Consider the following 23,223-nt stretch of genomic DNA (forward strand, 5'->3'; position numbering starts at 1 on the left):
CAGAAAAAGTGCAGACTTCTCCTTGCTCCTCATCTGGGATCTCTACTGTAAAACGTCAGGTCTTCTCAACAGCCTCCACTGAGAGGAGTGATGGTACAGCAGTGGGTGGCCCATCTGACAGCAGGACACCACCTGTTGATTTCAGCAGGAACATTTCACTACGCCATTTGCTGAACCGTGAAAAAAAGACTGTCCCACCCATCCACATTCTATCCTGGCCAAATTGCTGCGTTACAACTGCTGCCTTTCCATCTGGTGGACTCTTCCCCCTTCCGGGAATTTGCAGAATGTTCTGTATCACAGTGACAGGTTCCGAAAAGACAATTTGTTTCATGCAAGGCCATTCCAGCTCTGTACCATCATGTGGAAGGTCATGTTTTGGCCTTGTTGGACAAGGTGGTCAGCAGCAAGGTCCACATTACTGACACGTGGTCCAGCAGGCACAGTCAGGGATGGTACATATCCGTCACGGCACACTGGGTAACTCTGCTAGCAGCTGGGAAGGATGCAGGACAGGGTTCAGTTCTGGAGCTTGTTCCACCACCATGCCTCCAAAAACCTGGTGGTGATTCTGCCACATCTGTCTGCTCCACCCCCTCCCCTTCCTCTGCCTCTATGGCCTCTTCTGCTGAATTGTCCTCTGAACCAGCAGTGCTCCATAAGCGTTCAAGGGGCTATGTGATCAGTCAGGATAAAAGATGCCACGTGGTGCTTCAGCTGGTCTGTCTAAGGGACAGGAACCACACCAGGACACAGATTCTGTCAGCTCTGAAGGGGCTCTCTGCCCTCCAACAGGGACACTTGACACATGTCCTGAATTTGGTGGTGCAGCGCTTCTTGAACAGGTACCCAGGCTTTCAAGATCTTCTGAGGCAGGCCAGAAAAGTCTGGCCATTTGTGGTGGTCATACACGGCCAGTGTTCAGCTGGCTAAAATTCAACCTGCCCACCAACCGACTCATTTGTGACATGCCCACTCGGTGGAACTCCACTTTGGTGATGCTGCAGTGGCTGCACACACAGCAGAGGGCCAACAATGTGTACCTGTGTGAGAATGGCACAAGGACAGGCTCAGGGGAGCTTGGCTTCTTCTCACCTCACCAGTGGCTGCTGACAATGGATGCATGCGCTGTCCTGTCACCATCTGAGGAGGCCACAAGGATGGTGAGCCGTAACACTGCATGCATCAGTGACACTATCCCTGTAGTCTTCCTGCTGGAGCACATGCTGCATGGAATCATGGACAGGGCACTGGAGGCAGAACAGCGGGAGGAAGAGGAGGATTTCCTGTCCTCTCAAGGCCCTCTTTATGCAGAAACCATTCCTGTGGGGTCACAGAACACACAGAAGGAGGAGGAAGTGGAGGAGGAGGAGGACTGCAGCAACATGGAAGTAGAGGATCACATAGAGCAGTATTCAAGGGACACTTTTCAGTCCCCAGAAACCCAGCCAGGAGTAGTACATGGCTGGGAGGAGGTAGTTCCTGGAAATATCATCCTCAGTGACCCAGAGGACTCAGAATCTCCTGCCTCCTCAAACTTACACTGCATGGGCTCCCTGATTCTGCAAAGCCTGTGTAAGGACCTGAGGATTTATGTTATCAAGAAGAGGGATCAATACTGGTTGGCAACCCTTCTTGATCCACGTTACAAGGGTCAAGGTGCAGAGCTCATCCAGTCTTCCCAGAGGGAGCAGAGGATGAAACATCCTGAGGATGCCTTGAAATTGTGTAACACCTTTCCAGACACTGGGAGGTCACCATTTCCTGGACAACGTGTTTCTGAGGCTTCATTCTGTCAAAGGAAGAGCGGTGGAGAAGGCGGCCAGCTGACCGATTAAACAGTTCTTTAGTCCTCAGCGCCCAGGACTGTTAGGTTTAAGCACCCATCAGCAGGGTCTGCATCATATGGTGCAGGATTATCTAGGGGCAAGAGCAGACTTGGAGACCTTTCCAACTGATCATCCACTGGGTTACTGGGTCTTGAGGATGGATCACTGGCCAGAACTTGCTCAATATGCCATCAAGGTACTGGCCTGTCCTGCATCCAGCGTGCTTTCCGAATGGACATTCAGTGCTGCTGGAGGTTTTATGCATTTACCTGAATGACATCGATTTATTCAGGGTTTTTTGTGCTTAGCTGTGATTTGGCTACAGCTAATCACATGACACAGCTGGGCTGTGATTGGTGCAGCTTGTGCATGTGATCGCTGTGACCATTCACAGCTAGACACACTTGTATACAATGGATGGCATGAAAGGAAGCCATCCATTGTATACAACTGTCATGTGACCTACAGTGATTGGTCACATGGCACTGGCAACGGGGCCGGTACACAGATCTGTCATCGGCCGTGTCTGAGGTACATGGCCGGTGACAGATCGCACCACAGCCCTGCAGGGTGCACGCTCCAGAAAGGATGCCATATGGCACCACCTGGAGGGGCGAGCTGTTCATCCAACCGCCATCTGGCTATAGACTGGAGAGCAACTGGTTACACTAGAGGGGGTGATCTCAGTGGAAAGAGTGTCTTCAGTGGGGAGGGGTGACAACACTAGGGGAGAGGTGTGTCCTCAGAAGGAAAAGAGTGTCCCCAGCACAGGAAAGGAGGGGGAGGAGTGTCTTCAGTGGAGAGGGTGTCTGTAGTGGGGGAGGGTGTCCTCTGTGTGTGGGGGGGGTGTCTTTAGTGGGGGAGGGTGTCTGTAGTGGGGGAGGGTGTCCTCTGTGTGTGTGGGGGGGTGTCTTTAGTGGGGGAGGGGTGTCCTCTGTGGGGGGAAGAGGGTGTTCTTAGTGGAGGAGGGGAAGGGGTTTTTTGGGTAAATGACACCAGATCAAAGTCCTCCTGAGAAGTTCCTAAAGACAGCTGTCTTGTCTATGTAAAAAGATAACTTTAGCTGAATATTAGAAGCACAGCTTATTCCAAGGGGGCTATGAGGTAAACTGACCCCAGCTTTGTTTGTGGACAGGGAGGAGTCCAGTGGTCTGTTTGTGGACAGGGAGGAGTCCAGTGGTCTGTTTGTGGACAGGGAGGAGTCCACTGGTCTGTATGTGTTCAGGGAGGAGTCCAGTGGTCTGTTTGCGGACAGGGGGGGAGTCCAGTGGTCTGTTTGTGGACAGGGAGGAGTCCAGTGGTCTGTTTGCGGACAGGGAGGAGTCCAGTGGTCTGTTTGCGGACAGGGAGGAGTCCAGTGGTCTGTTTACGGACAGGGAGGAGTACAGTGGTCTGTTTGCGGACAGGGAGGAGTCCAGTGGTCTGTTTGCGGACAGGGAGGAGTCCAGTGGTCTGTTTGTGGACTGGGAGGAGTCCAATGGTCTGTTTGTGGACTGGGAGGAGTCCAATGGTCTGTATGCAGCTACGGAGGAGTCCAGTGGTCTGTTTGTGGACAGGGAGGAGTCTAATGGTCTGTTTGCGGACAGGGAGGAGTCCAGTGGTCTGTTTGCGCACAGGGAGGAGTCCAGTGGTCTGTTTGTGGACTGGGAGGAGTCCAATGGTCTGTTTGTGGACTGGGAGGAGTCCAATGGTCTGTATGCAGCTATGGAGGAGTCCAGTGGTCTGTTTGTGGACAGGGAGGAGTCTAATGGTCTGTTTGTGGACAGGGAGGAGTCCAGTGGTCTGTTTACACAAGTCCTAAACAAAAGCTCCATTGTTCTCTGAGTTTCATTTCTCCAGAAGGAAGAACCTGTTCTGGCTGTACAGATCACACAGGTGGAGTCTACATTGCAGTCTGCATTGTCAGCCGAGCAGCTGAAGGAGTCCAACATCTAACCGTCTACTAATCAGGCGTACTCTTGGAGCACCACCTACACAAGACTCACCTCGTCCATCTAGACTGCTCACTAGAGCTTCTTCTACAGCCTCTGACCCATCACTTCCCTCCTCTGCTGGAGGCACATTATTAGGATCTATAGAGGGACAACACCGGCCTCGTATTGTCCATCAGAATCAAGGAAACAGCAGAGATCCGGCCACAGGGGAGGTAGGAAACATCAACGCTGCAACAAGGGATCTCCCACTCATCCAACCATCCCAACAGATGATTCATCATCAACAGAAATAGATGGAATTGTCACCTTCTCCTCAGCTGGACTGACATCGGGGAAGATGGACCTTCTGGGGGAAGGTTGGGGCTTTAGCCCTAAAGGTATCAGGAAGACGTTGTTGTTGGCTCAGGACTTGTATAGATGTCTCAGGAATATTAGATTGAAGGGACATTATTCTTGGAGAGGCGATATTGAGGGATCATCTGTAGTCACACCACTTCTGAGACATAGAGAGGGAAATGGGAGCTAATAGGATGCAGGAGATCTGCTGAGACATAGAAATGGAAATGGGAGCTAATAGGCTGCAGGAGATCTGCTGAGACATAGAGAGGGAAATGGGTGCTAATAGGCTGCAGCAGATCTGCTGAGACATAGAGAGAGAAATGGGAGCTAATAGGCTGCAGGAGATCTGCTAAGACATAGAGAGGGAAATGGGCGCTAATAGGCTGCAGGAGATCTGCTGAGACATAGAGAGGGAAATGGGAGCTAATAGGCTGCAGGAGATCCGCTGAGACGTAGAGAGGGAAATGGGAGCTAATAGGCTGCAGGAGATCCGCTGAGACGTAGAAAGGGAAATGGGTGCTAATAGGCTGCAGGAGATCCGCTGAGACGTAGAGAGGGAAATGGGTGCTAATAGTCTGCAGGAGATCCGGTGAGACGTAGAGAAGGAAATGGGCACTAATAGGCTGCAGGAGATCCGCTGAGATGTAGAAAGGGAAATGTGAGCTAATAGGCTGCAGGAGATCTGCTGAGATGTAGAAAGGGAAATGTGAGCTAACAGGCTGCAGGAGATCCGCTGAGACGTAGAGAAGGAAATGGGCACTAATAGGCTGCAGGAGATCCGCTGAGATGTAGAAAGGGAAATGTGAGCTAATAGGCTGCAGGAGATCCGCTGAGACATAGAGGGAAATGGGCGCTAATAGGCTGCAGGAGATCTGCTGAGACATAGAGAGGGAAATGGGCGCTAATAGGCTGCAGGAGATCTGCTGAGACATAGAGAGGTAAATGGGTGCTAATAGGCTGCAGGAGATCTGCTGAGACAATGAAATGTGTATGAAATGGATGGATGTGCAGACACTCCCAGAAGATGATGTCATTATGAGTGGATTGATATATATTTCTGCATTGTCTCCCCCAGAAGGATCAGGTTTGGCGGGATCGCTCTCATTAGACAACCCAACCAATCAGTGACTGCTGCCCCTCTCTGCCAATCCCTTCACTGACTTCCACTAACCCAACATATAAAATTCAAAAATACTAACCACAACGTACAAAGCCATCCACAACACTGCCCCTAGCTACATCACCAATGTGATAAAATATGGGATCCATGGATTCCATACATCTCCATGCCCTAGTACTTCCTGATTTGACTCTCCTCCCCCTCCCCTTTTTTTAAGTTATTTTTGATCTTTCATGGAAACCACAGGAACGGTTATTTTAATGTTTCTCAGGGCTGCAGTTCCTGTGAACTCCACAAGGTGGTGATCTCACTTCTATCCAGAAAGGAAGTTATTATAGAACACAGACAGGAAGTGATGTCAGGCACAGACAGGAAGTGATGTCAGGCAAAGACAGGACCGTCCTCTTCCTCCACGGCCACGTCCGTCCTCTTCCTCCACGGCCACGTCCGCCCTCTTCCTCCACGGCCACGTCCGCCCTCTTCCTCCACGGCCACGTCCGCCCTCTTCCTCCACGGTCACGTCCGCCCTCTTCCTCCACGGTCACGTCCGTCCTCTTCCTCCACGGTCACGTCCGTCCTCTTCCTCCACGGTCGCGTCCGTCCTCTTCCTCCATAGTCACGTCCGTCCTCTTCCTCCATAGTCATGTCCGTCCTCTTCCTCCATAGTCACTGTGACGTCTTTTATCTCCAGCAGATGATGATACACACATATATAGTGTGGGAACCCAGATGAACCCCTTCAGGGGCAGAACATTCCCCCACTTCCGGGGCCGGAACATTCTCCTCATTGTGGAGATAAATTCTAGTAATATGGTCCTCTAAACAAACAGCACTGACAATAAATAGACAAGACAAGGACCATCCTGACCATACATGGCCTACAAAGGGCAATGATGACACTACACAGGCAGCCAATGGGCAATCATTACACTATGCAGCCAACACAATGATGGAGTGCCGGGGTCAGGAGTATGGAGCATAGAGCCCCTTACATTGCTGCTCAGGAGGAAGGAAACATTCCCCAGCCGGCCATGAAGAATATGTTCCATCATTGGTGTCAGAGGGAGGGAAATACTGAGGGGTCTGAGGGAAGTAGAGGAGCTGAGGGGTCTCTCAGGGGTTACTGAGGATGGGAGACTTTGGGGCCCCTAAGGGGATAGTGAAGTTAAAGGGTTTTAAGGGGGTAGAGTAGCTGAAGGAATCTGGGTCTTTGATAGGGTTGGTGGGGAGCAGGGCTCTGAGGAAAGAGAAGTTTGTCAGGCTCAGGGGGACACTGAGGTAGGGAGGGGGGCTCTTGGTCTCTGATTGTCCTCTTACCTGCACTTACTTTCCAGACCTCCTTACAGAGCTTCTACCAGGAAAGGAAGACAACCTTCACCTTCTTACCATCTCACTGGTCAAATAATGTATTCCAAGATACCAAATAGAATGCAGAAGGACAATCCTTCACCCCTTGGTGGGCACTTGTTCTTAGAGGAGGATTCTTGGTGCATTTTTGACTAAAAGGTAAGTGGGGGTCAGTGCTATACATCTTCAGGAGACACTCCTATACCTTCCCATGACACAGGCTCTGGCAGTGCCCGGTGCTGGAATTCAGAGCCCCAGGAACCCACCACCACTCTGTACAATGTCCTGGATACTACAGTATACTTGATACTCAAACCCTCCTGCTGTCCTCCTTCTACCCACACTAGGCTGTCATTGGAGGGAACAGAATAGGCTCCTTCCTGACAGCTCTCTACTCCACCAGCACCATCCTCCTTCTACCCAATCCAATCTTTTCTCTTACTGCAGAGAGTGACAGTGACATCACTCCTGTCAGTCAGCAGGCTGCCACAGATTGGAGCCCTGCAGCCGGAGGTCTGCCAATTGTCCTGATTAGCCAGCAACTCCAGCCAAAAGTCAGTAAGTTCCTCTTCCTGGACATCATGATGAGCCGACATTGACCTCACAGCACTGCCTCAGAGCAAACAAGTCATAGGAAGGATCAGATTTATCATTCCTTGTCTGCAGATCTAATACTCATCAAAACCAGTTCAGAGACCAAACAAACCCAACAGAGAAAAGGGGATTTCTGATTTGACAGGTCAAGAGGGTCCCGGGACCTCCAAAATATAGCAAATACTAAACAGTCCAGACTACTGTCTTCGCATGGGGAAGTAGATCTTATATGTCCAGCAACCCTCCTATTCCCCCCTCACATCCACATCCTATTATTGTGTGACCAATACCATCCAAATCATTCTTACTTTCATTTCCCAAAGTTATCCGTCTACAAGGAGACCTGTATAGATCACATGATGGCACCAATGAGGATGGAGGAGGACCGGAGTCACATGACTGAGAAGATACTAAACCTCACCCTGGAGATCATCTACCTGCTGACCGGAGAGGTGAGGAGGATTTTGGGAGGTCACATGACATCACTCTCATCTCTATTAATAAAACACAGACCTGACCAGAGAGGTGAGGAGGATTCTGGGAGGTCACATGACATCACCCATCTCTATTAATAAAACACAGACCTGACTGGAGAGGTGAGGAGGATTCTGGGAGATCACATGACATCACTCGTACCTCTTAATAAAACACCGACCTGACCGGAGAGGTGAGGAGGATTCTGGGAGGTCACATGACATCACTCATCTCTATTAATAAAACACAGACCTGACCAGAGAGGTGACGAGGATTCTGGGAGGTCACATGACATCACTCTTATCTCTAATAATAAAACACAGACCTGACTGGAGAGGTGAGGAGGATTCTGGGAGGTCACATGACATCACTCTTATCTCTATTAATAAAACACAGACCTGACCAGAGATGTGGGGAGGATTCTGGGAGATCACATGACATCACTCGTACCTCTTAATAAAACACCGACCTGACCGGAGAGGTGAGGAGGATTTTGGGAGGTCACATGACATCACTCTCATCTCTATTCATAAAACACAGACCTGACCGGAGAAGTGAGGGGGATTCTGGGAGGTCACATGACCACGCTTATCTCTATTAATAAAACAGACCTGACCGGAGAGGTGAGGAGGATTCTGGGAGGTCACATGATATCACTGATCCCTATTAATAAAACACGGACCTGACCGGAGAGGTGAGGAGGATTCTGGGAGGTCACATGACATCACTCTCATCTCTGTTAATAAAACACAGACCTGACCGGAGAGGTGAGGAGGATTTTGGGAGGTCACATGACATCACTCTCATCTCTGTTAATAAAACACAGACCTGACCGGAGAGGTGGGGAGGATTCTGGGAGGTCACATGACATCACTCTCATCTCTGTTAATACAACACAGACCTGACCGGAGAGGTGGGGAGGATTCTGGGAGGTCACATGACATCACTCTCATCTCTGTTAATAAAACACAGACCTGACCGGAGAGGTGAGGAGGATTCTGGGAGGTCACATGACATCACTCTCATCTCTGTTAATAAAACACAGACCTGACCGGAGAGGTGAGGAGGATTCTGGGAGGTCACATGACATCACTCCTATCTCTATTAACCTCCCTAGCAGTCTGATTATGTCAGTATTTCTGTGCTGAAAGCGGTAAATTTTTTTGCATGGAAATATGTATTTTTTTTATTGTCGGCTGTAATTCTTAGGAATAACTCACTGAAATCTGTCTGGACAAGAGTCTAGTAAACATCCCGGGGAGGATAAAACTTGAAACACAAAATCATAAATAATAATTTAATAAATAATCATAAAAAATAATAATATAATAATAATAATACATTTAATTCAATAATATAATCAAACCAAAAACAATGAAATGTGAAATATAGCGCCAAGTTGGCCCATCGCTGAGCTCAGTCACAGAATCGTTTTCAGTGTCTGATGAGGAATTTCCCCCACCAATCATTATCACTCAATTCTGCAAGTGGTTCTGGTTTACTATTGCTGTTCTCTAGCCGGTCTATAACCACGTCTAACCTAAAGGGACGCTTTTTGGACGCCATGGACGTTTCTCAGTTTCCAGGCAGAAAGAACAGTAAAAATGCAGGCAGGGCGCCAGACAAAGCACTCGGGACACAATGTATGTGAAATGGTTTGATACAGGAATGTTATACTATGTGATTTTAGTGAATGTCACTTTTTGCCATTTTCAAATTTCTCATATGTCCCGACGCTCGCAGGGGATGGAACCCAGAAAACAGATGACGGCATCCTCCGGAATACATTGCTTGGGACACTGCAGGAGGGACATCGTGGGAGCGGAGGACAAGGTGGGAGATCGAGGGATCACGGAGCAGCGCCACATGGTATTCCCGAGTGTAGCTCGGGGTTACCGCTTGTGGTCCTGAAACCTTACCCTGAGCTACACTCGGGAATACCATCAGGGAGGCTAATAAAACACAGACCTGACCGGAGAGGTGAGGAGAATTCTGGGAGGTCACATGACATCACTCGTATCTCTATTAATAAAACACAGACCTGACCGGAGAGGTGAGGAGAATTCTGGGAGGTCACATGACATCACTCTCATCTCTATTAATAAAACAAAGACCTGACCGGAGAGGTGAGGAGAATTCTGGGAGGTCACATGACGTCACTCTTATCTCTATTAATAAAACACAGACCTGACCGGAGAGGTGAGGAGAATTCTGGGAGGTCACATGACATCACTCTCATCTCTATTAATAAAACAAAGACCTGACCGGAGAGGTGAGGAGGATTCTGGGAGGTCACATGACATCACTCTTATCTCTTAATAAAACACATACCTGACCGGAGAGGTGAGGAGGATTCTGGGAAGTCACATGACATCACTCTTATGTCTATTAATAATACACAGTGTGACGATTGCGATGTCAAATCCCTGCCCCTCTCACCAGACTCATGACCGAAGGACTAGCCAATCTAAAACCGCAATGTCACATGCGTAACAATGCCACGGCCAGCTGCACCCTGCACAACGATTTTCCAACTCACTGGACCACAAATCGATGTACCAGCAGCCTGAGCGCAATTGTTACTGGGTCAGGTTAATTACGCAATTAACCCTTCACACTGCCACCACCTCCTTTTTGTACAGAGAAAGAGGAAACTTGACAATATCAGCAATAACACTAGGGTGGTTGAAATAATCGTCTGTATACCACTGTCACCGCAGGCAGGTTATACAGAGGGTTAAACAACATTGCTTGGGACACTGCAGGAGGGACATCGTGGGAGCGGAGGACAAGGTGGGAGATCGAGGGATCACGGAGCAGCGCCACATGGTATTCCCAAGTGTAGCTCGGGGTTACCGCTTGTGGTACTGAAACCTTACCCTGAGCTACACTCGGGAATACCATCAGGGAGGTTAATAAAACACAGACCTGACCGGAGAGGTGAGGAGGATTCTGGGAGGTCACATGACATCACTCTTATCTCTTAATAAAACACAGACCTGACCGCAGAGGTGAGGAGGATTCTGGGAGGTCACATGACATCACTCTCATCTCTATTAATAAAACACAGACCTGACCGGAGAGGTGAGGAGAATTCTGGGAGGTCACATGACATCACTCTGATCTCTATTAATAAAACACAGACCTGACCGAAGAGGTGAGGAGGATTCTGGGAGGTCACATGACATCACTCTCATCTCTATTAATAAAACAAAGACCTGACCGGAGAGGTGAGGAGAATTCTGGGAGGTCACATGACGTCACTCTTATCTCTATTAATAAAACACAGACCTGACCGGAGAGGTGAGGAGAATTCTGGGAGGTCACATGACATCACTCTGATCTCTATTAATAAAACACAGACCTGACCGAAGAGGTGAGGAGGATTCTGGGAGGTCACATGACATCACTCTCATCTCTATTAATAAAACAAAGACCTGACCGGAGAGGTGAGGAGAATTCTGGGAGGTCACATGACGTCACTCTTATCTCTATTAATAAAACACAGACCTGACCGGAGAGGTGAGGAGAATTCTGGGAGGTCACATGACATCACTCTCATCTCTATTAATAAAACAAAGACCTGACCGGAGAGGTGAGGAGGATTCTGGGAGGTCACATGACATCACTCTTATCTCTTAATAAAACACATACCTGACCGGAGAGGTGAGGAGGATTCTGGGAAGTCACATGACATCACTCTTATGTCTATTAATAATACACAGTGTGACGATTGCGATGTCAAATCCCTGCCCCTCTCACCAGACTCATGACCGAAGGACTAGCCAATCTAAAACCGCAATGTCACATGCGTAACAATGCCACGGCCAGCTGCACCCTGCACAACGATTTTCCAACTCACTGGACCACAAATCGATGTACCAGCAGCCTGAGCGCAATTGTTACTGGGTCAGGTTAATTACGCAATTAACCCTTCACACTGCCACCACCTCCTTTTTGTACAGAGAAAGAGGAAACTTGACAATATCAGCAATAACACTAGGGTGGTTGAAATAATCGTCTGTATACCACTGTCACCGCAGGCAGGTTATACAGAGGGTTAAACAACACAGTAGCACTCTTCAGCAGCATGAATTCGTAAGTTGCATTAAAGAGCTTTAGAAACAGTTCAACACTTTCAGAAAGTAAGTTTTATTACTAAAAGGTCAAAAGGGTGCAATAAAAATATTTACAAAAAAAAGATGTAACCAATATATATAAATATACAGAGAGCAATAACACAGCAAAGAGACAACAGAAAGAAGTTTAGGTAGAGAAGTACTAGCCAAAAAGCCTTGTGTTAAGCAGCTTCAAGTCTCATGAGACAAAAAGGATTTCTTATCTCTACTGCTAGTTTCGATGTTAAAAGCAGGAGACTCTTCTCTCACCCACACTCCAAGCATAACAGCCTTTTTCTAGCAAATCCCAGCAGGGTGTCTCTTTGGAGTAGTAACCAATGGTCTCCTTTTGGGGAGGGGTGTTGGGTGGAGACCTAAGTTACAACCAGAATCTCTCCTAGCTAATATTTTGGCTCATAACTTTTCCTAGGTACATTTGCCGGCCTGGTCACTAGTATATTAATACTCAGCCGCATCTGCGGAATGGTTAGAGATGAAACATGAAATATGCACTTGAATGGTTCAAGAGATATACTTTTCTGTTTTTCTCTGTATGTCAGCTAAGGGGTGTCACATACCAGGAGAATGGCCTCAATCTGAGCCTTCCGAATATAGGCTCCATGTTTAGGTAGTTATGTCCTACGTGAAGATATCAACTTATATGTAAAGTGAGTTTTTAAAAGTAAGTCTGTTTTTACAACCCCTTGGAAGGTCTTTTGAAGTTCAGTGAGGGACTCAGTTTATACTTTTACGATGTGCCAGATTGCACAGTTTCTTAGACAGCTAGGCACCCAGCTCATAAGGTTTTATAGCTCGGAGCTTCTGCTGTGCTTTGGCTGCCTGTGACCCTTCTCATCACTCAGGCCACATGTCACCCCACAGCGAGGGAGGGGGAAGAGAGATCTACAAGATGGAGGGGGTAGCCTGCCTTGAGAGTTAGAAATTGTATAACATAGAAAATTCTTAACAAAATGGGGGGCCGCGTCCATCTCTGTGTGCACAATTGCTACACACAGACCCGACCGGAGAGGTGAGGAGGATTCTGGGATTCTAACATGATATTCCTATTGGTTCCTCAATACAGAGATTTCCTCTTCTGAAGTCAGGTGATCATATGACCATCACAGTGCCTCCATGTGACTCCCTAAACCCTGAGAGAGACAACATGCAGAAGATTCTAGAAGTCACCAAGAAGATGATGGAGCTGCTGACAGGAGAGGTGAGCGGTGCCGGGAATTCTGGGACATTCTCCAGTAACAGACAAGGGATGTGTCTGGATGGTGACTGTATCATTGTGTGTGTCAGGTTCCTATAAGGTGTCAGGGTGTCACTGTCTATTTCTCCATGGAGGAGTGGGAGTATTTAGAAGGACACAAGGATCTCTACAAGGACGTCATGATGGACAATCAGCCGCCCCTCACATCACCGGGTAAGAGGAGACTTTATTGTAAAGGAGAGAGCAGTACGGAGGATCCACCTAGATCCCCCATCATCTGATAAACACATAGAAACAATGGATTCAGTCAGTGTGTGTGTTTCCTACAGATGGATCCAGTCATGGGAACCCACCAGAGAGATGTCCCCGTCCTCTGTATTCCCGGGATTCCACACAGGAAGGTCACACCATCCCTCACCATCATCAGGTAGATGATTGACAATTATTGGTAGTTGTGATTTATACACAGCATGTTTGTTACAATGAATGTTTTATTATATCTTTCAGAGTGGAATCCTCGGGGATGATAATATTGATGTTAAAGAAGAGTATAAAGAGGAGGATGAGGAGTATGGAGTGATGGAGGAGTTTTCAGAAGGACACAAGGAGATGATGGAGCCACCTAATACCAGGAACCCACCAGAGAGATGTCCCCGTCCTCTGTATTCCCGGGATTCCACACAGGAAGGTCACACCATCCCTCACTATTACAAGGTTGGTGGGATGGAGCATCTAGAACATGGACTCATAGAGACAATGTGTGGATATTTTATGTGACCTTACATTTTACAGATGATATTCTCTCTCATTTCCTTGATTTAGAGTGGAGATCCAATCGATATAGAATTTGAGGTGAAAGCAGAAGAAGAAGAGGCGTATGTGAGGGATGATCAGCAGTCTATGGAGGAGGATGGAATAACGGGGACATTTATAGAGGAGGACACTCCTACAGAGATCAGCACAGGTGGGTCATGAACACTAAATCCATTCCTCCACCCATACTGCTCACTGATTGGTCCAGAGTAGGGCGGGGACTGGGTGATATCAGCCTGTAATCCCCTGGTCACTTTCCTGAGCTGTGTTCCCCGTCCTGTATTCCTGGATTTCTCTCAGATAATCTTCCTTCTCTGTGCTGCAGACACAATTTATGTATCTAGACTGGATTTATGGAGGTTCTGGGGTTCAGCTGGCAGAAAAATGTTGATTTTTACTCTAAGCATTGCATAATGTAGGCACCCAGGACATGTGACTGGGGTCTCCTGCCTTGTGCCTGACTCCTCCAGGGGACCTTCTCTGTTATCTGCTGGCTGTGCCGGGTGGAGGGATATGTCTGTAGTATCTCAGACCCAAGTCACTGAGTGCAGTCTCAGGAGATGGGAGGCAGCGGTGTGGGATCTCTGCAACTTGTCTAGTGTAGGCATTTAAAGTGGTTGTAAACCCTCCATATACCCAGAGAAGTGACCGGCCTCAGGTGATACACAGAGATGAAAAAAAATCCTCCTACATACGTTGTACCTGTGTATCTGTAGCACTTTCTTCTCTATATTTGTTCAAAGTCTAGAATATTTACAGATTGTCTGAGAAGTCAGAAAAAAGGGGGCAGAGAGCTGAAGTCACTCTCTTCAGAGCTCAGTGAAATGAGCTCTGAGAAACAATTGATGGGAAGGGACACACTTCCTTCACACAGGAACAGAGCTGAGGCTGTCAATCAGAGGCTATGTGCTGGAGCTCCCTCCCCTGTCATCTTTTTTTTTTCTTGGTGTCAGGAAGATTTGTTAGAAGTGACTCAGCTGCTGATCGCAGAGGAAGGAGACAGCAGACAGAAATGACTCTTATTGCTCTGGAGTGAGACAAGTACACACTGTAGAGGGATATGCCTTGTTCATATTCCATGTCTGAGGGTTACAACCACTGTAAGTGATCTCTGATTACTAAACACCAATTTGATGTGATCCTTACACTATTTATTAGTGTGGCCCCCTTGTCCTGAATAGAGGTACTATGTGGGTGTTAGTTTGTGGCTGGGCTGTACTTGGCTCAGGCTGATTGTATAGTTCTTCACTTGGTTTCTCCCTAAGTTTAGGTTGTCTTGTGATGTCTCACTGTGGCCAGTAGATGTCACTGCTATCACTGGACATAGGATGAGATTTCACCAACCACTTGCCCTCAGGATTTACCCCCTTTAATGACCTCTTTTTGCTACTCAGCGCTGCACTAATTCAACTGATAATTGTGCGGTCATGCAATGCTGCACCCAAATGAAATTTACGTCCTTTTTTCACACAAATAGAGCTTTCTTTCGGTGTAATTTGATCATCTGTGCACTTTTTATTTTTCACACTATATATAAAAAAAGACCAAAAATTTTGAAGAAAAACAATATTTTTTACTTTCAGCTATAAAAAATATATAGTAAACTATAAAGTTTTAGTTATAAATTTAGGCCAAAATGTATTCTGCTCCATGTTTTTGGTAAAAAAATCCCAATAAGTGTATATTGATTGCTTTGTGTGATAGTTATAGCGTCTACAAACTATGGGATAGATAATGGAATTTACGCCATTTTTTGCTATACAGCGCTGTGCTAGTTTAACAGACAATTGCGCGGTCATGCAATACGGTACATAAATGAAAGTTACATCCTTTTTTTCCCACAAATTGAGCTTTCTTTCGGTGGTATTTAATCGCCTGTGCGTTTTTTTTATTTTTTGCGCTATAAAAAAAGGCTGACAATTTTGAGAAAAAAAAACAATATTTTGGACTTTTTGCTATAAAACATGTCCAGTAAAAAAATTTAAAAATCAAATTTAGTCATAAATTTCTACCAAAATGTATTCTGCGACATGTCTTTGCTTAAAAATAATCCCAATACGTGTAAATTAATTGGTTTATGTGAAAGTTATAGCGTCTACAAATGGCGGGAAAGATACTGGGATTTTTATTTTTAATTATACTAATAATGGAACTTATTGCGGTGATCAGCGATTTATGACAGTGATCAGCGACTTATGGCGGGACTGCGGCAGACATTTTGACATAGGGGGGAAATGACTTGGGGTCACTGACATCCCCAGTGACACCAATACAGTGATCAGTGCAAAAAAAACCACTGACCCTGTACTAATGGCACTGGGGAGGAAGGGGTTAACATTTTTTAGGTAATGAAAGGGTTAACTGTGAGGGGAGTGTTTTACTAGGGGGCGGGGGTGTGTACTTCACAGGAACACACTGATCCCTAGAGATAAAGTCTGCTCTCAGGTTCAGCGTGTTTGGAACTGACAGATAGCAGAGCTGCAACGTAAACACTGCAGCCCTGCTATCTGTCAGTGATTACTTGTAATCACCGGCACCCTGTGGGAAATGACCTGCCTGGAGCTGGTGACAGACACCCGCTGCCACGATCGGCGGGTATGGTAGGGCGGGAACACGCCTCACGCGCGCCCCTTACCCGTTTTGCACAGCGACGTTAAAAGACGGCATTGTGCGTACAGGTGCCGCCCTGCTGCAGTAACAACACTGTGGGAGGGTCGGCAAGCGGATAAACCACAAATGTCCCATATTATAGCTTACCAATCATTGGATGTGGAGGCTGCTTTCCTTTTCTTTGGCTTCTTTCCCTGTGTTCACCTGGTGATCTGGCCAGTAACACACCTTCTGTATTAGAGCGCCCCCACTGTGGAGACAGCAGCATGGTCAGTCTGGGGGCAGGAGGGTGTTAGATGTACTAGCAGATTTAAAAACAGTAACTAATTGAAGCCAAACTCCAGCTCACACTTCATAATCAGTTTCATCAAACAGGTTTTTCTTTTTGGGATAAAAGTTTTACATGAATAAATAAAAGCTGATCATTATAAGCCCCCTGTCAGTGGTAAATGGTCTTTATAAAACAACAGATTTACTGGCTAGATCACCAGATAAATATAGAAGAAAACTAATACTGTATAGTCCTAACTTTTGTATCCTATATAAGTTGGACATTACATAGGTCTTAATTATTTTACACCCATTTCCTCCCAGCTGGACATTTTATATCGGATGATGTGATTGGAGCACAGACTTTTACATGGTGATAATAATGTGATAACATCCTCCAACTTTGGGCCCTTAAACAGAAAGTGATAATGAGGGAGGAGTCAATACCCCAATGATGGTGGTCTTCAGGATCAGTCCAGTCTTCATCTTGGTTGTTCTCCCCCCATCCTCACTCTCTGACCTCTGGTGGGGCTCAGCCCCGCTGTTCTTCATGACTAAATCATGGACTAAATAAGGAAGTGCAGTACTTCTTGTGTTGGGAAGATGGCGATGAGTGATAGAGGGGGTGGGGACCCTCGTCCTATAATCCCCTCATCACTGTCCCTCCTATAAAAGACAGTTCTGGTTGTTTCCTCACTCTCTGACTAAGGTCCATGAATAAAGAAATGACCTGGTAGGAGATCAGAGGAGCCATTTCCTAGTTCCCTTGAGGGTGGAATTGTAAGCTCCTCAGAGACCAAGCTGCCTGATGTGGGCGGAGTCCTGGTTTGGGGGAACCAATCAGCTCCTGTCTAGTAATCCTCTTTGTCTTTGTATTTTAGTCCATGGCCGGGAGATGAGGAAAACCTCCGAGGATTGTCTCACTTTGTCTCCAGACTGGAAAGTAGAAGATGAGGACATCACACAGTATAGTCCAGGAGAAAACCCGACTCCCTCCAATGTCCATCCGGCACCACCCAGTGTAGATGGACCATCGGATTCCTCGTATCCTGAGGAACCTCAGACTGTGCGGGACCGGGCTAGCCTTCCAACAGGGAAGCGATTCTCCTGTACTGAGTGTGGGAAGGGTTTCTGTTCTAAGTACAATCTTAATGTGCATAAAATATGTCACACGGGGGAAAAGCCGTATTCCTGTCCTGAGTGCGGGAAATGTTTTTCAGTGAAGTCCCATCTTTCCAGACATCAGAGATCCCACACGGGGGAGAAGCCATATTTGTGTCCTGAGTGTGGGAAATGTTTTTCAGCGAAGTCCCATCTTTCCAGGCATCAGAGATCCCACACGGGGGAGAAGCCATATTCCTGTTCTGAGTGTAGGAAATGTTTTTCAGATAAGTCCAGTCTGTACACACATCAGAGATCTCACACAGGGGAGAAGCCATATTTCTGTTCTGAGTGTGGGAAATGTTTTTCAAAGAAGCCCAATCTTTATTATCATCAGAAATTGCACACAGGAGAGAAGCCATATTCCTGTCCTGAGTGTGGGAAATGTTTTGTAGTAAAATCAAAACTTGTCAGACATCAGAAGTCTCATGTGGTTGAAAAGCAATTTTCCTGTCTTGATTGCGGGAAATGTTTTTCAGAGAAGTCCAGTCTTTACACACATCAGAGGTCTCACACGGGAGAGAAGCCACTTTCCTGTCCTGAGTGAGGGAAATGTTCCTGTTAGAAGCCTTCCATAACCTAATATCTGCTTATTGACATTACTAACATATGTATGAATGTGTTGGATCTTTTCTCTACATTCTAGTAACATGGTAGTAATTAGTCATGAATTGGTTTGCTAGCTTTCCTCCCCCATCTCTGTGGGTAGGAGCTAAAGTTTCACTAATAGAGATTTGTAAGAATCTACTTGATACATGTTAAGCATACACATTTTATACTGTAATATTTCTTGATTAGGATATTTATATATGATATAACTTTTATATTAAGAATATTTTTAGGAAATATTTTATATATATATATATATATATATAGTATATACAGTATGTGTAACACATCCCATCCCCCCTGACTGATGGAATATCAGTGAAGTTTTGATTAGAGGTCCCAAGGATTCATTTTCAGCCTCTCTCCTAGGGGAGGGGAGAAGACTGAAGGTTTGTTCTATACATCTGTCACCAGATATTATTGTGGGACTATAAGAACCAGAGAGGAAAACCAGCCAACTTTTAGGAGAAGGTGGGGGCTGAATTGCTCCTTATAGAGCAGAACAAAGACTTTTTGGTGGCACACTTTTTAGAAGCTGGGCTAAGGAGACTACAGATTCACACTACACAAACAATTTTACATACAATTTTTATCTCAAGGACATAACTATATTTTTTGGACATTATCTAAACATTTTGTATTCCAATATTTTATTTCTAATTGTATGCAATATTATTATTAAATACATTTTTGAGTTTATGTAAGAGTTGGAAGGACTTTCTATTTTGGACTTTTCTCATCAATACAAGTTAACAAAACATCTAGACAATTCGGTATTTTACAGTGGCGAGTCAGACCAGTTTGATTTATCGATCGTTTTTTACTTTTTTTTCCTTCACCTTGATGAGAGAGAAGATTGCTGCAAGGTCAGCAAAATATGAAGTCAAGCTTTCAGGAGAAATAAAAGCCTTCAGCAGATGACCCTTTGGCATAATCGAAATCAGCCTAGAATCAGAATTGGTGAGAATTTTGTGCAGATGCAAGAAAACGCTGTTCCTTGGTGATGTAATTTCCCACCAAGAGAGAAAAGGAACGTTACATGAAGAAAGACCTTCTTAATCGGTAAGTAATGGATTTTATCGATGAATTATCTAGAGAGAGTAAATTAGAATTCCAAAATCTGTCTAAATTTGTTAAAGATAATGAACTTTGGCGGTACATGTATAATGAGTGCTTACAGGCTAATATTAACATAGAAAAATCTAGGTTTTCCTTTAAGAAATTGAGCAAACAAGTTAGAAATGTAATGAAGTTAGTTAATGTTTTTAACGCCATGATTTTGGAGGTTCCTAGGATTGCTGCTTGTGTAAAGAATAAGTCAGAGGAAGATAACAGTGTATATGCTAATTGCCAGACTTTGAGCAAACAGTTAACCTGCAAAGTGCAATTCAAACGAAAGACATTCAGCTTTCTGAACTACAGAATGATATTGTGACGGAGGGTAGGCAGGACAGAACACACAAAGCAGATGGCAAACACACAAAGCTTTATTAAAGCAAATGACAGTCACTCAGTTGGGGTCTGCAGGGAGCGTGGCAGTACCTGGTATGGGGAAGTAGCAAGGAGAGGGATCAAAACAGTTGTAATCGGATCCCAGGGGCAAAGTTAGAGTCTCTACAACAGTTTGTAATCCAAGCAGGGAAATGGGGATAGAGTACAGGAACAGTTCAGGGGAATAAAACGGGTGCATACACTCACGGCTCTGGCAGGGATGCCCGGAATCACAGCAGACGACAGCCAGGGGACAGTGGGTGGTAATTCTCCCCCACATCCCTAGTTATTGCAGAGTGGCAGCGGGGGTTAATTCACCCAGTATTGGGCTCTTGCAGAGTGGCCGTGAGAGTCTTGCCACAGCGGAGACCTCTCAGCGGCTGTGCAGCAGAACGAACAACCAGGGAGCCTGGCATCGGCCTTCTTAAGCCGATGCAGGACGCTCCTTGGTCATCCTGGCAACCGTATGTGGTGTGCCTCATCACCTGGCAACGAGGCATGCCCCCCTTGACAAGGGCCGAGCTCTCGAGAGTGCTGCCTTTGTCTGTTGGTATCTGCAAGCGCAGGAACTTTTGTGCCCGCATTGCAGATGCCGGGGCAGTGCGGTGTCAGGCTGACTGCTGTGGCCCGGAACATCCCTAAGGGAGGTTCGCACCTCTCCATGGAGAGGTGTGAACCTCTCTGTGGAAAACTATCTTCCTCCCTCCAGCCAAGCCGGATGGGGGAATATAAGTGACAGGGGTGACAGGAGTCACACCTCTTATCCTGAGCAGCCTGGCTTCAAAGGACCACGACAGGATGAGAGGTGGAGGGGGATGAAGGTGAGCCAAGGGGGGAGCGGGACATCTGTCACACCATGACTGATATAAAAAGAATTTGTGTAAATACTAGCCAGAGGCAAGGCAGACAAAAATCTTTAATAGCAGACATCCAGTTTATAGAAGATGATCTGCAGGATCATGAAGCAATGCTTAAGAGAAAATGAATGGATAAAGCTGCAGAACTTCATCTTAAGATCCTTGATCAGCTCATGAAAATTTTGAAGGATATGCCAGCCTATGACATGAAAGCGGATGCTTTTCATAATATAGAGGTTTTTGAAATTTTGTGCAATAACTTTTGCCTGAATGAGTAGCAAAGAAATGTTTTCTTCAGATTATGGCTTCCCAGCTTTATGACATGTCGATTAACCAAAACCCCATATATTAATGAGGATGATGTGGAAATTCATAGCAATGCATCAGACCGATTGCGTCAGTTATTGCTATGTACAACTGGGGAGGAAACTCCTTCTCTGGAAATCTTAGACTCCTTTAGAGATACGATCAATGATGATCCTTTTGATTGTAAAAATAGATTTTCCAAAGTATACAAAATGATATTTAATTTGGCCAATGAGAGTTCTGCTATGATAAAAGCTTTTGTTAAAAAATTTAAGTATCTATATCCAGCATCTCTTATTTGCTGCCGGATAAAAAGATTTAGATCAAGCAGCCAAAGTTATAGATACAGTTAGCAGACAAATTAAACTACACAATCAGAAGATGGAAAGTGTAGCTATTCAAAATGGAGATCAGAGAGAGACCACGTGCTTGGCCACACCCAATTATGGTGATGAACACGTCACAGGCAGACCTAGAGTCTCAGAGCAGACAGGAAATACCATTTGTTTCTATTGTAAATGATTTAGTCATTTGAAAAGAGATTGTGTTCAATATATATATTAGATTTACAAAGAAACACTTTGGAATTAGAAAATGAAAATACAATTTCTGAACAATCTGCTCCTCCATGTTCCAACAATAGTTTGTATGAGTTGCCTTATGCCTCAGAAGTCAAAGAGATCAGTTCACTGAGTGTCAACAACAGCTTGAACAATATGGTAAACAGTGCTGTTGTCATTAATAGGAATTGTTTATTGCCATTTCCAAAATTAGAGTCAGGATCAAATCGAGATTCTTCTCCTTTACCGTTAGAATATGTTGCTCCAATTTTATTGGATGAAAGTGGAAGGCCATATGTACAGGGTGTATTGAATGGCAGGAACATAATGTTTTTAGTAGGTACATAAAACATAAACATAAATTACCTGTAAATGCCAATTCTCCAAAATGCAATTTACTTGATTTTAGTGGAAAATGTAGTTTAGTTGCGAGGAAAGTTTCTAATGTGACTTTTGAGATTCCAGGATTTCTGAAAACTAACATAAACATCTGATATTGTCACGGTGCACAGAACATTCTTGGTATCGATGTGATTAGTAAACTCAATTTGATAATTGATTTATGTACTTCAACGTTATGGAGAGATCCATCTAGGCCCAAATCAACGTTAATTGATTCTTCCATGTATAGTAATGTTGGAAGTATTTGTACAGCAACTGCTGACATGTCTTCAGATCATAAATGGCCCCATACAGGAACCAATCTTGAATTGGAACAATTGGTTAGATCACATAAAGATCTTTGAAGTCAAAGCAAAAATGATGCAGGTTTGTTTAAAGATTTTGAAGCTGACATTGAAGGTAGAGACCCTAAGCCTCAACCTCAATACAAATTGCCATTAGAATCAATTAATCCAATTTCTTCCATTATAGATGAGTTTTTACAGCAAGGAATTTAAAGAAAGTACAATCAGTGGTGAATAATTGTATTTGGCCTATCAAGAAAGCTGATAATTCATATTCTTTATCAGTTGATTTCAGGATCACCTCCGACAAACACTGGGAAAAGAACGTTCTGACGTCAACATCGAGTAGCCCACGCCCAACACGTTTCGTCACCACAACGTCATCAAGGGGCGGAGGTGATCCGCGGTGAGCGGGGATCGTTCATCACCTCATTGCTGTGCATTGCTGTTTAAGCTGGTGTCTGTCTGGACACCTTTTTTGTGAGTTGTTTGAGCTTTTATTAAATTTACATATGTTTTAAACGTACTGCACCATCATGCTTTTTCCTTTGTCCCTGAGTGTGATTCATGCATATATGGAGGTATGGAATTAAATGGAGAGACTCATCATGAGATCCTTGGCTGCAGAGTATTGCTTTTGGTAGTGATACATTATCCTTCCTACTGTTCACCATTATTGATTACCTGGACGTGATTAAGAATTACCACATCTAATATCTGGACATCGTTCATTCACCACTCCCAGAGCACAAGTGCTATTGCTGCTCTATAATTTGATCAGCATATAGCTCTGGTGAGTTCATTTAATTCATTTGGTGGTGGATTATTCACAGTGTTATGAAGTCACAGAGAATATTTAGATTTTGTTTTGGACACTAGTTTATTTTGG

General features: G+C 45.4%; 1 protein-coding gene and 1 long non-coding RNA gene across 2 annotated transcripts in view; one reads left to right on the forward strand and one right to left on the reverse strand.

The window, feature by feature from the left end:
• LOC149440265 (uncharacterized) overlaps positions 1-23,223 on the reverse strand; it is a 206,032-nt gene that overhangs the window by 21,715 nt on the left and 161,094 nt on the right. The gene's annotated exons all lie outside the window — the stretch shown is intronic.
• LOC149440266 (uncharacterized) lies at positions 19,185-22,860 on the forward strand. The gene is made up of 2 exons (XR_016307690.1): positions 19,185-19,496; positions 22,620-22,860. It is a non-coding gene; the product is annotated as an uncharacterized LOC149440266 (long non-coding RNA).

This window comes from Staurois parvus, unplaced genomic scaffold (genome assembly GCF_062004578.1).
Source record: "Staurois parvus isolate SC_StPar_1 unplaced genomic scaffold, SC_StPar_1.0 ptg001098l, whole genome shotgun sequence".
NCBI classification, from domain to species: domain Eukaryota; kingdom Metazoa; phylum Chordata; class Amphibia; order Anura; family Ranidae; genus Staurois; species Staurois parvus.